Source organism: Anguilla anguilla, chromosome 4 (assembly GCF_013347855.1).
Source record: "Anguilla anguilla isolate fAngAng1 chromosome 4, fAngAng1.pri, whole genome shotgun sequence".
NCBI classification, from domain to species: Eukaryota; Metazoa; Chordata; class Actinopteri; order Anguilliformes; family Anguillidae; genus Anguilla; species Anguilla anguilla.
The window spans coordinates 17099288-17111980 of record NC_049204.1 but is presented as its reverse complement, the minus strand read 5'-3'; positions in this window follow the sequence as shown (position 1 = coordinate 17111980).

Sequence of the window (12693 nt, the reverse complement as noted above, 5' to 3'; positions counted from 1 at the left end):
GACTCTGAACACAATAAAATAGCAAACCAGAATGATAACCTGATTCCAGACATCAAAATAATTCACTAGTCACTTTAAAATAGCTTTAAAAGAATGAGTTTCCTCAAATGTAGATTAAAGTGAGAGAAAAGCAACAGCATAAAATTATATGCATTAATTAACAGGTTCCAAGAAAATCTGAGAAGCTGGCAGCCTTTGCAATGTAACTCACTGTATAAAATGGGCATGGACTGATACAGTCAGCTGACTTGCTTATCGAGCTAATAAAACTGGTGATCCCACACAGGACTGCACTGAAAATTGGTAACAGCATTCAGAACAGATTACGCAAATGAGTGAGCAAATGGCCACTTTTTTCAAAGCCTGATGGCTCTTGATGTAAAGTAGGAGGTTGCAATGATGAGGAACATTCTCAAACTATGGTGGAATGGCATCAGGCCAGGTCTGGTATTATGCTGAATAAAACTTATATGAGAAAAAAAAATCTTTATCATTAATTTATTAATTCATTTACTCATCTATTTATGTGTCAAATGCTTTTTTCAGTGTGACATAGAAGCAGGTCATCGTGGGTTAGTACCATTAAAAGTGTATTTCAGTAGAAAATAGAACATGAACATAGGTTTTTCTGTCTTAGTCATTCTGTTTGATGTAAATGTTCTTTTGGAAAAAAGTGTACCGAAAATATAACGACCAAACTGGCTAAACATGATTGAGCATCAACCTGAAAAACAATTTTAAAATAAAAGGAACATGCCTGTACTATGTTAATGCACTCACAGTGTCTAAAATTATGTTACGCTACAAAGGCATAAATAAGGAGTTGGGTTGAGAAGGTGGTGAAAAATGAATGCATTCTTCTAATGTTGGCATAATCTGCAGAACTGGACCACTGAGACAATGGAGTCTGTGAAAGAACCCTTCTCTTTGATAGAAACATTGAAGTTCTTCTTGGCCTAGAAGGAGAAATGCAGTATACATTCTTCTAGCAGTACAGAGGTATTTGAAAGGATAGAGTTTGGTTCGTACATTGAAAATCTATCTAATGGAGACTGCGTAAAATATGACATTTTGGCATCCATGTTGAGATCTAAGTAGGGCATGTTTTAATGCGAGCAGACACTGTGAGTCATTGGTGGGAAAGGAGAGAAACAGTTGACTGTCAGTAAAAATGATAAGAAAAATGGGCAACACATGAAATGATTTGGGTGAAAGGCATAATGGAAGAGTCCAATCATCAAGCCCTGGGGCTGTACTGTCATGAAGAAGAGGGCCATATTTATTGTCAAAAGAGTCATCTCTGTGGAGTTTCCAGCCCTCGATCCAAGATGCTTATGGCCTAGAAGTGTGTTGTAAAAGAGAGATTCAGACAGTGTGCTCACATTTTATTTATAGAAAGAGGAAAAGAGAGGCAAGATGGTGTTTAGAACAAAGGAAGAGCCAATGGTATTTCTTTTTTAAAAAAGAGGTGTGATCTGTGCTCTAAAAGGTCATCTGAATTTGAGTCAAAGTTAGTCTCCCTACTTCTGCCATTTCTAAAAACAACCGCTTGCCCTCTGGATGCCCCCCTCCAAGATATTTCTCTCTTTTTGTTCACTGTTTGTTTCCACTCTTCCGTTCTGAAAACAGCCTGGGGTGGGGGGGGGAGGGGGGGGGGGGATGGGGGGGCAGGGAGGGATAGTGTGGAGGGCACCCAGAGGGGAAGCAGTTGTTTTGAGAAATGGCAAAAGTAGGGAGACAAACTTTGACTCAAATTCAGATTTAATTTTATAGTTATTCCATTTTCCCCACGAAAGAAATTGTCCCCACACCTTACCGACAGAAATTTACGTAGTACGTAGATACATAAGCAATGATCCATTTATTTCCAACATCAAATTGACAGAAATTTGTTCAAACAAGAGGCCATGAAAGATCCCAGGGCACAACATGGAAACAGAATCCAGTCTATGTATCCTTCCGCCTAGTGATTTTCCTGGAAATAAAATATTTTGGGAATAACATGTATTAGCAATGACGACCCAATACAATGAATATAAAGTTATAATTTGACTTTGGTAATTCTCCAACAATAAAAGCCTGTTTTTTGACTCATCTGTTATGATGTCGACGATACTGTTTTAATGAGATTTATTTTTATGGTGATTACTTTTACATCTACACTAGATTTAGGAATTTCCATAGTTAGGGTAAATGGGTCCTCATTCTACAGAAAGATGAAAACTGAATTAGTTATTCATCCTCAGGCCGGCTTTACGTCTATGGTAGAGAAATGAAGGGACAACCAAGGAGATTCATAAGAAAGGCTTTGCTAGTGAAAAGAGGCAGTACAAACAATATTTCCAGGGAAATTGATTGAGCCAGAATATAGAAGAAGAAGAAGAAGATATACTTTATTGAACCCTGTGGGGTAATTTGTCCTCTGCATTTGACCCAACCTAGTTACTTAGTTACTTGTGCTGTGCCCAGGGACTAACTCCAGTTTTGATGCAAGTGCCTTGGTCAACGGCACCTGCAGGAGCGCACCTAACATGCATGTCTTTGAGTGTGGGAGGAAACTGGAGTACCCGGAGTACACCCACGCGAACACGGGGAGAACATGCAAACTCTGTGCAAACTCCACCCAGAAAGGCCCCAAGAGATTCAAACCCACAACCTTTTTGCTGTGAGGCGACAGTGCTAACCACTATGCCACCGTGTCCGCCCTAAATATAGATTCTAAATATCCCTGATGATAGCTCAATAACAAATATTCCCGAGCTAGCAAGTCATCTGATGTCTTGGTGACTCTCCTGGGGGAAATGAAAGGAGAAGCACCGACCATATTTTGTTCTTGATTAAAATAAGAGTCTTTATGGCTCGTATAATACTTTTTTAGTTGCAACATGCCCTACAATATAATTTCTGGTAAGACTTCTCACAGTCGAAGTGAGAGCTTTGCTACCAGATGCTAAGCAAACACTTCACAGGGTTTCCTTTTTTCCTCAAGGAAGTGACCTTTAAGTACTGTTCAGAAGTGTTTTCTGCTTTCAACATGCCCAGTTTCTTCAAATGTCATCATGACAACTTGAACAACACATCTTGAGAACTCAGGTAGGGGGGCTATTGTTCAGTAAGAATTACTTCATTAATGCCAAGCTATCTCTATCTCTTTTATCTTTGTGTTAGCTTAGCTTAGCTATTTCCAACCCTCTCCTTGACGTATCCCAGCTACTCCAGCTATGTATTTGTTAAACTTGTTAAATTTGTTAAATAATTCATTAAACTGATTAATGTGTGCTGCTGGTGATGAAATCTAACAAATATATGGAATGGCTAGGAAGCCTCAAAGAGAGTTTTGGGTACTAGACCTGTGTTCTTCTAGTCATCTCACAAGATACACTATATGATAAAAAGTATCGTGGTCTGGGGCTGTTTTTCATGGTTTGAGGATAGGCCCCATAGTTCCAGTGAACAATTCCATGGTCACTCCCAGGACCATTTGTGTGACCGTTGTCACCAAAATAGGACCCGCAGTGTCCTATTTTAAAATTTGTTTGAATACTTAAATTACTCACTGCTGCATGCTATAATCTTGCAATGACGTAATGTCTTAATTTTCTTTATATTGCCAAATCTACTGATTTAAAGACACCAATGTCAGCAGTACTGATACAACAGCATCAGCATTTGCTGAAATCTTCTACATTGGGACAATTCTCTTTCTGGTGTTTTAAAACATCCGACAGTAAAAAGTATTTGACATAAATTTTGATAGATCTCAATAGATCTCTATTAATCCACTCCCATTTTTTTGCAGTCTCTCTGTCAGAACACTCCCAATTGCATATGTATGAAGGCTGTGGCCTTAAGAAAAGAGCAAAACAACACCCCTCTGATATTTTATTCATGCAAATACCACTAAGTATATTTAGTAAATATCCTCTCAAGCTATTATGAAGTCTGTGGTGAAGTTGTGAGTAAAACCCCCTAGCACATATTCAGTAAATCTACATTTAACTTACCCAAGAGAAATTTGAGAATATGCCAAGGGACGAGTATTTAACATTTTAATTGCATTTTTGTTCAGTTTTAACTTTGGACTTTTTCAGTACATGACCTTTTGCAAGCGGCAAAGTCCCTGAATTTATTATGAGCCATCAGTATGTTGCTTGATAAAGTAGAAGGTGTACAATTTCATAACTCAGTATATATATATATATATATATATATATGTATTAATTGTTCTTTAAAGAAACGATTGCATGTGGACACAAAATTTACGCGCCATGTCATTGACTCAAAAACTGATGTAAATATAGCTAAATGATCATTCCTTCAGGCAATACTGCCTCCTGTGATAATCTTTGATTTCATGTTATGGTTGTAATGTAATCTCTATGATATATTCTTTGAATGACAATATTTTAACTATAACTATACATTATATGGCCAAAAGTATGTGGACACCCCTTCTAATTAGTGGACACCACTTCTTCAGCCACACACTGCTAACAGTTCCATAAAATCAAGCATACAGACATGCAATCTCCATAGACAAATATTGGCAGTAGAATGGGTCATACTGAAGAGCTCAGTGACTTTCTGTCATAGGATGCCACCACCTCAAATTTCTGCCCTTCTAGAGATGCCCCAGTTATTCTGAAGGGGAATCATCTAGGAGCAACAATAGCTGAGCCGCAAAGTGGTAGGCCACACAAGCTCACAGGACGGGACAGCCAAGTTCTGAATCGCATAAAAAATTGTCTGCCCTCTCTTGACACTCACTACCAAGTTCCAGAATGCCTCTGGAAGCATCTTCAGCACAAGGACTGTTTATCGAGAGTTTCTTGAATTGGGTTTTCATGGCGGAGCAGCCGCACACAAGCCTAAGATCAACATGAGCAATACCACGCATCGGCTGAAGTGGTGTAATGCACACCACCATTGGACTCCGGAGCAGTGTAAATGCGTTCTCTGGAGTGATGAATCACACTTCACTATCTGGCAGTCTAACAGAATGCATAGTGCCAACTTTAAAGTTTGGTGAAGGAGGAATAATGGTCTAGGGCTGGTTTTCATGGTGCGGACTACACCCCTTAGTTCCAGGGAAAGGAAATGTTAATGCTACAGTATACAATGGCATCCTAGAGAATTGTGTGCTTCCAATTTTGTGGCAACAGTTTGGGGAATGACCTGTCCTGTTTCAGTCTGCTATGGTGAAAGAAATATTAAAATTTTACAATTTCTTTTATTTTAAGAGCATATAGTTTTCTTTTTTCTTTTTCTTGCAAACAAAGTTTTGTTTTTCATATAAGGAAGTTTACAGTTCAAAGATATACAACAAAAATTCATAGAGAATATTGGTCAAATGTAGCACCTTGTGGTGAAAGAATCTTCAAGATAACATGCATATCCCAGGTAATTGCATCTAGTTGCAAGTAAAGGGTCTGATTTGCTTCTGGGTAATGAGAAAACATCCAAACTCCCATGTGGCACAGAATACGATTTTGTGATGTCAGGCTCCTAGCAGTGGAGTTGTCTGCTAAATTATCCTTGTTAAATTGGACAGGGGATAATTCCCCCACAAGAGATGAGAAAAAAGGGGTTTGACTCACTCAAATTTAATTGCAATATAGCAGAGACACCAACATACTGTAACACATGACAATGAATTTTAAAGTGAGATGCTTTGATCTATGTCCTTGTCTTATTTGGTCCAATTGATGTGAAAGGACAGACAGTGTGTAATTAATTTCAAAACTGCACAATGCTGAAAACCTTGCTAATAGACTACAAACACAAAGCTAATTAGCATGGTTTTCAACACTCCTCATTGATTTTATCCATATTTAATTAGGATTTCTTGTTAAGTTCTAATGTATTCAAGAATTATGCAAACTCTAATCACCAAGGCATATCACTTGCATCTTATATTATACCTGGCTTGCACTCTACCCTTAGACTTTATTGAACTTTGGCAACAGAGATATTTCTCTGTAAAATATAAAACATTTATACTTCTGATTCTAATCAATGTTGACTTTAATAAACCTGAGATGACCATAATTTTTGGGCTGCCTTGTGGAAACTGACATTCTGTTTGTTATCAGTTGCTATAAAGTCAGCTTTTGCTTGACTCGTTTAGGATGAGAAGCACAAAGCAAATGATCATTTATTGAATTGCAGATGATGTTTTACTGCATGTAACCCATTTAAAAACTCAAAACAAACATCTGTAACATGAGACATCTGTTACGTTACTGTTTATGTTCTGCCCTCTCATGTGCCTGCTTTGTTTTTGGATAAGAGCCAAAAATGCTTTGAGAATAGTCTTTAAACAATATACAGCTAGAAAACTGCAGGCATTTACTCTCTGTATACGATATCTATCAGAACAGTACAATGCTATCCTATCTGATACAGCAGGTGTTATACTAATGCATCTCAATTTGCATGTAACTTTTTTGTTCATGCCAAACATTTTTCTGTAATTTGTCTGCTATAGGCATTGTTTTCTCCTTGAGCACAATGACCTCTGCCTAATTATAATTATGTCTTTCCAGAAGCCATTGCACAGTTGTACCTGTTTTGTTTGTGGGGTTTTGTGTTGGGCAGGGATGATGAATTGTGTTGGACTTTAATATTTGCAGGGTGGTGATTGTGTGTGTAAGAAGTCCCACAGAACCACACAGGCACAGATTTGTACAATGCACACGGTTTATTAAGTACACTGACCACAATATTGTCTCTGTCATCGCAGTTGTTGTTGTTGTTGTCCTTGGTTGCTGTGGTTGCTTGCCGTTGTTGTCCGTGAACGTGTACATCCGTCACACACTCACGGTATAAATGGGCAGGGGACATGCTTGCTAATTTTGGTTAATATTTCTGATATTCGGTCTGCTGGACAAGTGGATTTGTGGATTTGGCCACACCAACTGGCGGAGAGAGCACACGCACCTGGGCTGCGTTAACCAATCAGCCCAGGTGCTTAAAGGTGTGTTCCTCTCCACATTTCGTGGCAGAGCACTAAAAGATGAAGAAAGAATCTGGCAACCGAAAAGTTGGCCAGCTGAGACTTTAATTAAACTTGTCACTGGTGTCATGGTTTTGGGTGTTATCACCAATTCTTTTCCAATCTGCGTCATTCTTTCGTTTATTACGGCCATTGGTTTTTTTATGCGCCTTTTCTGCAGTTATTACGGCCTTTTAGTTTTCTTCATTTCCTTGATTGAATTATACGCGTGCAAATCTTTGTTTACGATTTGCACCTGTTGGCGTTCTATTTAAACCCCAAGCAAACCGATAAGCTTTGCTTTAGTGTCACTTGCGTTACACGAAAGCCGGTAACGTGGGCTGCTTGGTAAGAGGTTTAGTGTTTGTTCAGTACTAGATCAGTTCCTCTTCTGCGTCGTTTGTTTTACGCGAAGAGTTACTGCGGAACTGAATTTAGAGGTTATTGGATTGTGGGCTACAAAGTTAGCACTACTGTCCTTGCTCTCTTGTGATTCTTTTGGCGGTCCTCTGTGCGAGGGCTGTTTTCTTGAAGTTCTCACGTTCTCCAATTTTTTCCGACTGTTTTTATTATACTCAATACTCCTTAAGCCTTAGTTTCTTCACCCTGTACTCGGGTCACGAAAGGTTTTTCTTTGGGATGGTCTCCCCGAGGAGTATTGTTTTCCTTTGCGTTTATTTTATCCTTTGCGCTCATCGTTTCGTCGCTACGAGACTTGGTTATTCCGACCAGGTGGATAGCTTAAAGAATCCCTTCTCAGTCGCGTTTGGTCTCCGAAATTCCCCACTCCCTCACAACTGGGTTTTACATTATTCTCCTTAATTAAATATTACAATATACAGGTCTAATACTTGTTTCCATAACGACAAGCAATGGCAAAACAAAAAGACCTTGTCAACTTTGTTTGTAGCTTACAAACTGGAGGGAAATATTAAATACAATATGTAGAATCTAGTTTTCATCACCATGTGACTGAGTTTATCCTAGAGTGGCTAGTTGCTATTGTGGTGGCTAGTTGTTGATGCATAGTTGGACACAGGCATTCATGAATTTAGCTAACACTCATTCACAGCAACTTATACAGTTTCTATGCATTCCCAGTTCCTGATCACCATGCTACCATGCTACCTTCAACATCGTCCTCATGTGTCAATCACTGACATCACATGAAGGTACAACAAATTCCTCACTAAATATGCTGAACGTGTATTTTCCAATCCACAACACCTCAGGGTATTCATTAAGCCTAATAGTTGCATTAGTTGCACTGATATGTACTCTGCACCAAAGACACTTAAGTGTACATACGTGCTATTAACCCAGGCCTATGATGCTTTGTCTAAAGCTTTAAGTAATGACTTGGTGCAAATAATACATCTTGCATCTTTGTCAGTCAAGACATACCATCTAATATAAATGACTATCCCAATTTGCTAAGATAATTTACCATAATCCATCCTCTTTATCCCAAGAGGGTGTATTATGGTAAATGGTTATGGTGGGATTCAGAGACTTGCTTGCTTGAATTCTGCCCCAAGGGAGTCTGAAAGCTTGTTTAGCAACCTGAAATTGGAGTAGAATATGGCAGAATGAAATCTGCGCTAGTGATTAATAATGGAATTTCAAAGCTACACACACAGCCACATGAAATGTAATGTTAATGGCATAGCCCACGCAGGCCTGTCCAGCTACAATTTCTTTGTATTTGATTATACACAGAACCTTCACCTCGGTGATCTTCCAGCGATCACTGAAAGCATTTGCAAAAAATGTATCTTCCCCAATTAAGAGAGATTCACGTATTTAGAATGAGGTTGGGCATTCCTTATCTTGCCTTCAAACCCTGAGGATTGTGTGAAGCTGTGCCCGAGGCACTTTTTGCTGCTCGACGTATTGAACTAGGCCACTTTAAGCCATAGCCTTTGGCTATCTAAGGAGCATTATGATCCAGGATGCACCTGTCCTATATCACAGTCAGTGTGCTTTGCAAGTTGCCCAATGCATGCTTGGTTGCCTCCCTTTAACGCCAATGTGTTGACTGGCTGACGGCCTCTTCCCTACTTCATGAGTTTTGCACTTTTTTGCACATTCCAGTATATAGTAGTCAGCTTAATAATTCTGTCAATCGGTTAACTTGTCTGTACAAACAGGTCTGATGGAACATGTGAGTGAGTGATTAAGAGAGAGAGAGTGAGTGAAAGAGTGAGTGCACACACACACTATCCTTCACTGGACATGTACACACACACACACATGCATTACATTTAAAATAATTTGGCACTCTTATCCAGAACAATTTGAAGTATAGGGTTTTCAGTGAAGATAAACAGTGCAGTGTCCATTCACTTTCCTAGTCTGCTTTACCATTAATCGATATTAGGTGCTCCATTTTTTGGCAGGCACATGGCATGCTGCGAGCTGTCACACCAGCAAAGTGATATTTTCGTCATGGGTTTTGACAAGCCTGAGCCATTTGGTGATTTGGCATGACTCACCATGGACTCTAAAACACATTTATTATATTTCTTTTCCATTTTTATGCACATTGGTCATATTTGAAAATTCAATTTCACCGTGGAATAAAAATCAGCCTAAAATGCATATCTGTGAGTATATAGACACATTTAATGCACATTTTGTCATGTAAGGGTGTTGGAGTCAAGGTTTTTGTATTACATACAATGGCTAAGCCTTTTTTCAATATCATATCACTCAATGTTTGTTCATAGTCATTAGTGTCCATTTTTCTTCCGGAAAATGCAGTCAGTCTCCATCATTCGTAAAGGCAGAGCAGGAGTGTGATGTATGCCCTTCTCACACTCAAAGGTCATCAGGAAACAAGATGAGCATATCCTCAGTTTAATTACAAGTGAATTGAGAACAGTCTTCCTACCTGCTGGTTTAACAGCTTTGTTTTCTAGGTTCTAGTTCTTAATCCCTTAAAGTTCAGGGCCACAAAATGTATCTAAAAATAGCATTCTCTTAAATTATTGCTTTGATTGGTCACTGATTCAAGGCGTAATGTTATAACTCCTACAGTGCACCATTGTAAAGCTTAGACTCTTCGCTCTTTGATGCAAAAAACCCCATCTTCATTAGTAAAACCTCTATATAATAAGATAAACAACAAGGCAGCCCCCTTCCCCAGAGGTTGATGGTATTTTGTAATCCAATAACTGTCCACAACAGTCAGACTGTTAATACTACAGATATTGATATCACTAAAATCTCCCCTCTGAGCCCTAAGCATTCGATCGTCTCTTTGTACATTCTTCTCTTTATTCATTATGCATTATTTCCTATATAACTTCTATGTGACCTACCCATTGTGACTTCTGCCAGTGTCTCATGTTCTTTAAATTCATTCACATAGTTTTCTAATGTAGTTTATGGCTTTCTTCAAGCTGAAATTATGGCTTTGCTAATCTGCTGCATACCCAGTTACTTTAGCATTGAATTTCCACATGACATGGGAGTAGAAGCTTAGCGCAGCCTTTATCAATTGTTTATCGTGCTTTGTTATGAAAGACACTGCAATAATGTCTTTTGAAAAATGTCTGTTCTGTATATAATTTTGGAGATAATTGGGGTCTATTTAAGACAGGGGAAGTTCTTGCTAAAAGCCCTGGACTTTAAATGGGGTTTAAGGGGTTAATGCAGCTGACAAGCACAGAAGTTGACTGCTTAATTTTTTTCTGCCTGATTGATTTATTGTGATTTTTTGCTGGCCTTTCAAGCTTAGTGGAAGAAGAAAAAAGGTACAATAAGACAGAGAGGATATAATGGAATATAACAGGTCTGAAAATCCAAAGGCACACATCACACATCAATAATAGAGCATAAGCCTCATCACACTTCCACAATAAGAAAAGGGTGATGAGGAGAGAAGGTTAGAAATTTGGGTAACAAATTTCCTGATATGGAAGAAAGGGGAATGTGAGCCAAAATGGTCACTGTAAGTCAAGAGCTAGGTTTCATCTCAAAGATTTACTGCATTCTCCATCGAAAGGATTTCCTTATACTGACTACAGTATAATTGCCCCCAGTCCAAAGATCATGTACTGTAAGACAGGCCCTATGCAGTTTTAGCCAGAGCATCCATGTGTTTCTGCACCATCCAAAATTTCAAGAGTCTGATTTTGCTGTTGTTAATTTGCATCATACATTATTACATTTCAACAGTCCCTGCTTATACACAATACTATTTGTGTGAATAATAAAGTAAGATGACAACAAGGGCAAAAACAGAATATTATACACAGAAAGTTTTACACTAATGACACTTTGTTATACAGTCTGATACCGTAGGCTATATGCAGTTGGATATAATAGTTGTTGCTAATTTCTTGACATTTTACATGGTATAAAAATTAAAAATTAGACATGGCATTTTGATAGGCCTGTAGAAGGAAGGAGTCTAAATGGTTAGGGGTTTGGATGTAGAAAATGAGTCATAGTGGTGTTACTGATCGTTATTACTGATGCAATATTTAAGGCATATTTATGTCATGGTTCCGAGAACACATAAGAGGATTTACCTCTAGCAAAATATCATGTTCCTAAATACCTAGCAGCCTCAGTACAGCCTAAGTAAATGTAAGATTTGCTGCTGGTAAAATGCAACCGATGTGTTTCTAAGGAGAAGTAAAGAAACAAGATAATAAGAACATTATTTATTACTGGAATGCCCGGCTAGTCAGTGTTGCACGCAGTATACAGTGCAGTATTTATGGCATTGTCTGAGATAAATTACCCATTTCTATCTTAAGCAGCTGCTGTTTGTTTTTGGAAACAACTTGCAAATTCATTACAGAACACAAGCATGCTTTTTGAGGTTACCCAAGGCCAATGCTCCATCCCACATCATTTTCCTGAATCCCTTCCCACATTAATGTTCTTTCCAATATTTATATAGGACAAGATACAAAAGATAGTTTAAAAACCTTTTTTTTTTCTTATAAATGAATGTTTTTATTAGGATTATATTCATGTTATTTCATCTACATTTTCATTTTCATAAAACAAGAAACCAACAGTAAACAATAGTGCCATATATTTTTGTCTCTGTGTCAAAATAAATGTAATTATAACAATTATATTCAAAATTGGGCAAAGAGCTATCTAATGAATATTTGTGTGAATCAGATCCAAATTCAGCTTGAAAGGTTCAACATACAATGGTTGATTGCTGGTTAGATTACTGGTTTGCTTGCAATGTATATATCTAAACACTGTAAAGGTATCTAAACATGTCGTCTTCTATCTACACGAGTCTGGCCTGCTGGACAATGTCATCTTTTTACTTGTTAGAAAGATGCCCTCTTTGTCCCATTGGGTGTGGCCATGACTTACAATTCAGACCTGATTATTGCAACTGAGGAGAAAGTGTACAAGGCCCCAAAACATTTAATACAGGTGCTGTGTGGTTCATCTTCTGACTCCCCTTTCCACAGTAACTGCTGTATTTTTATTGAAAAAGTTTTGCTTATTTGTTCCTGGGGGCAATACAGCAGGAACGAATAAGCCAGACATCACAGTATTTAGCAAACTGCCTCAGGCCTGTTGAAATATCAACATTATATTAAAGGATAAACTTATGCTTCTGGAAATGTACAAACCTAATTTAATCCAATTAAGAATACCAGAACAAGGACACATTATTATCTTCAGACACTGAAGACGAAGTAGAACACCTCTCT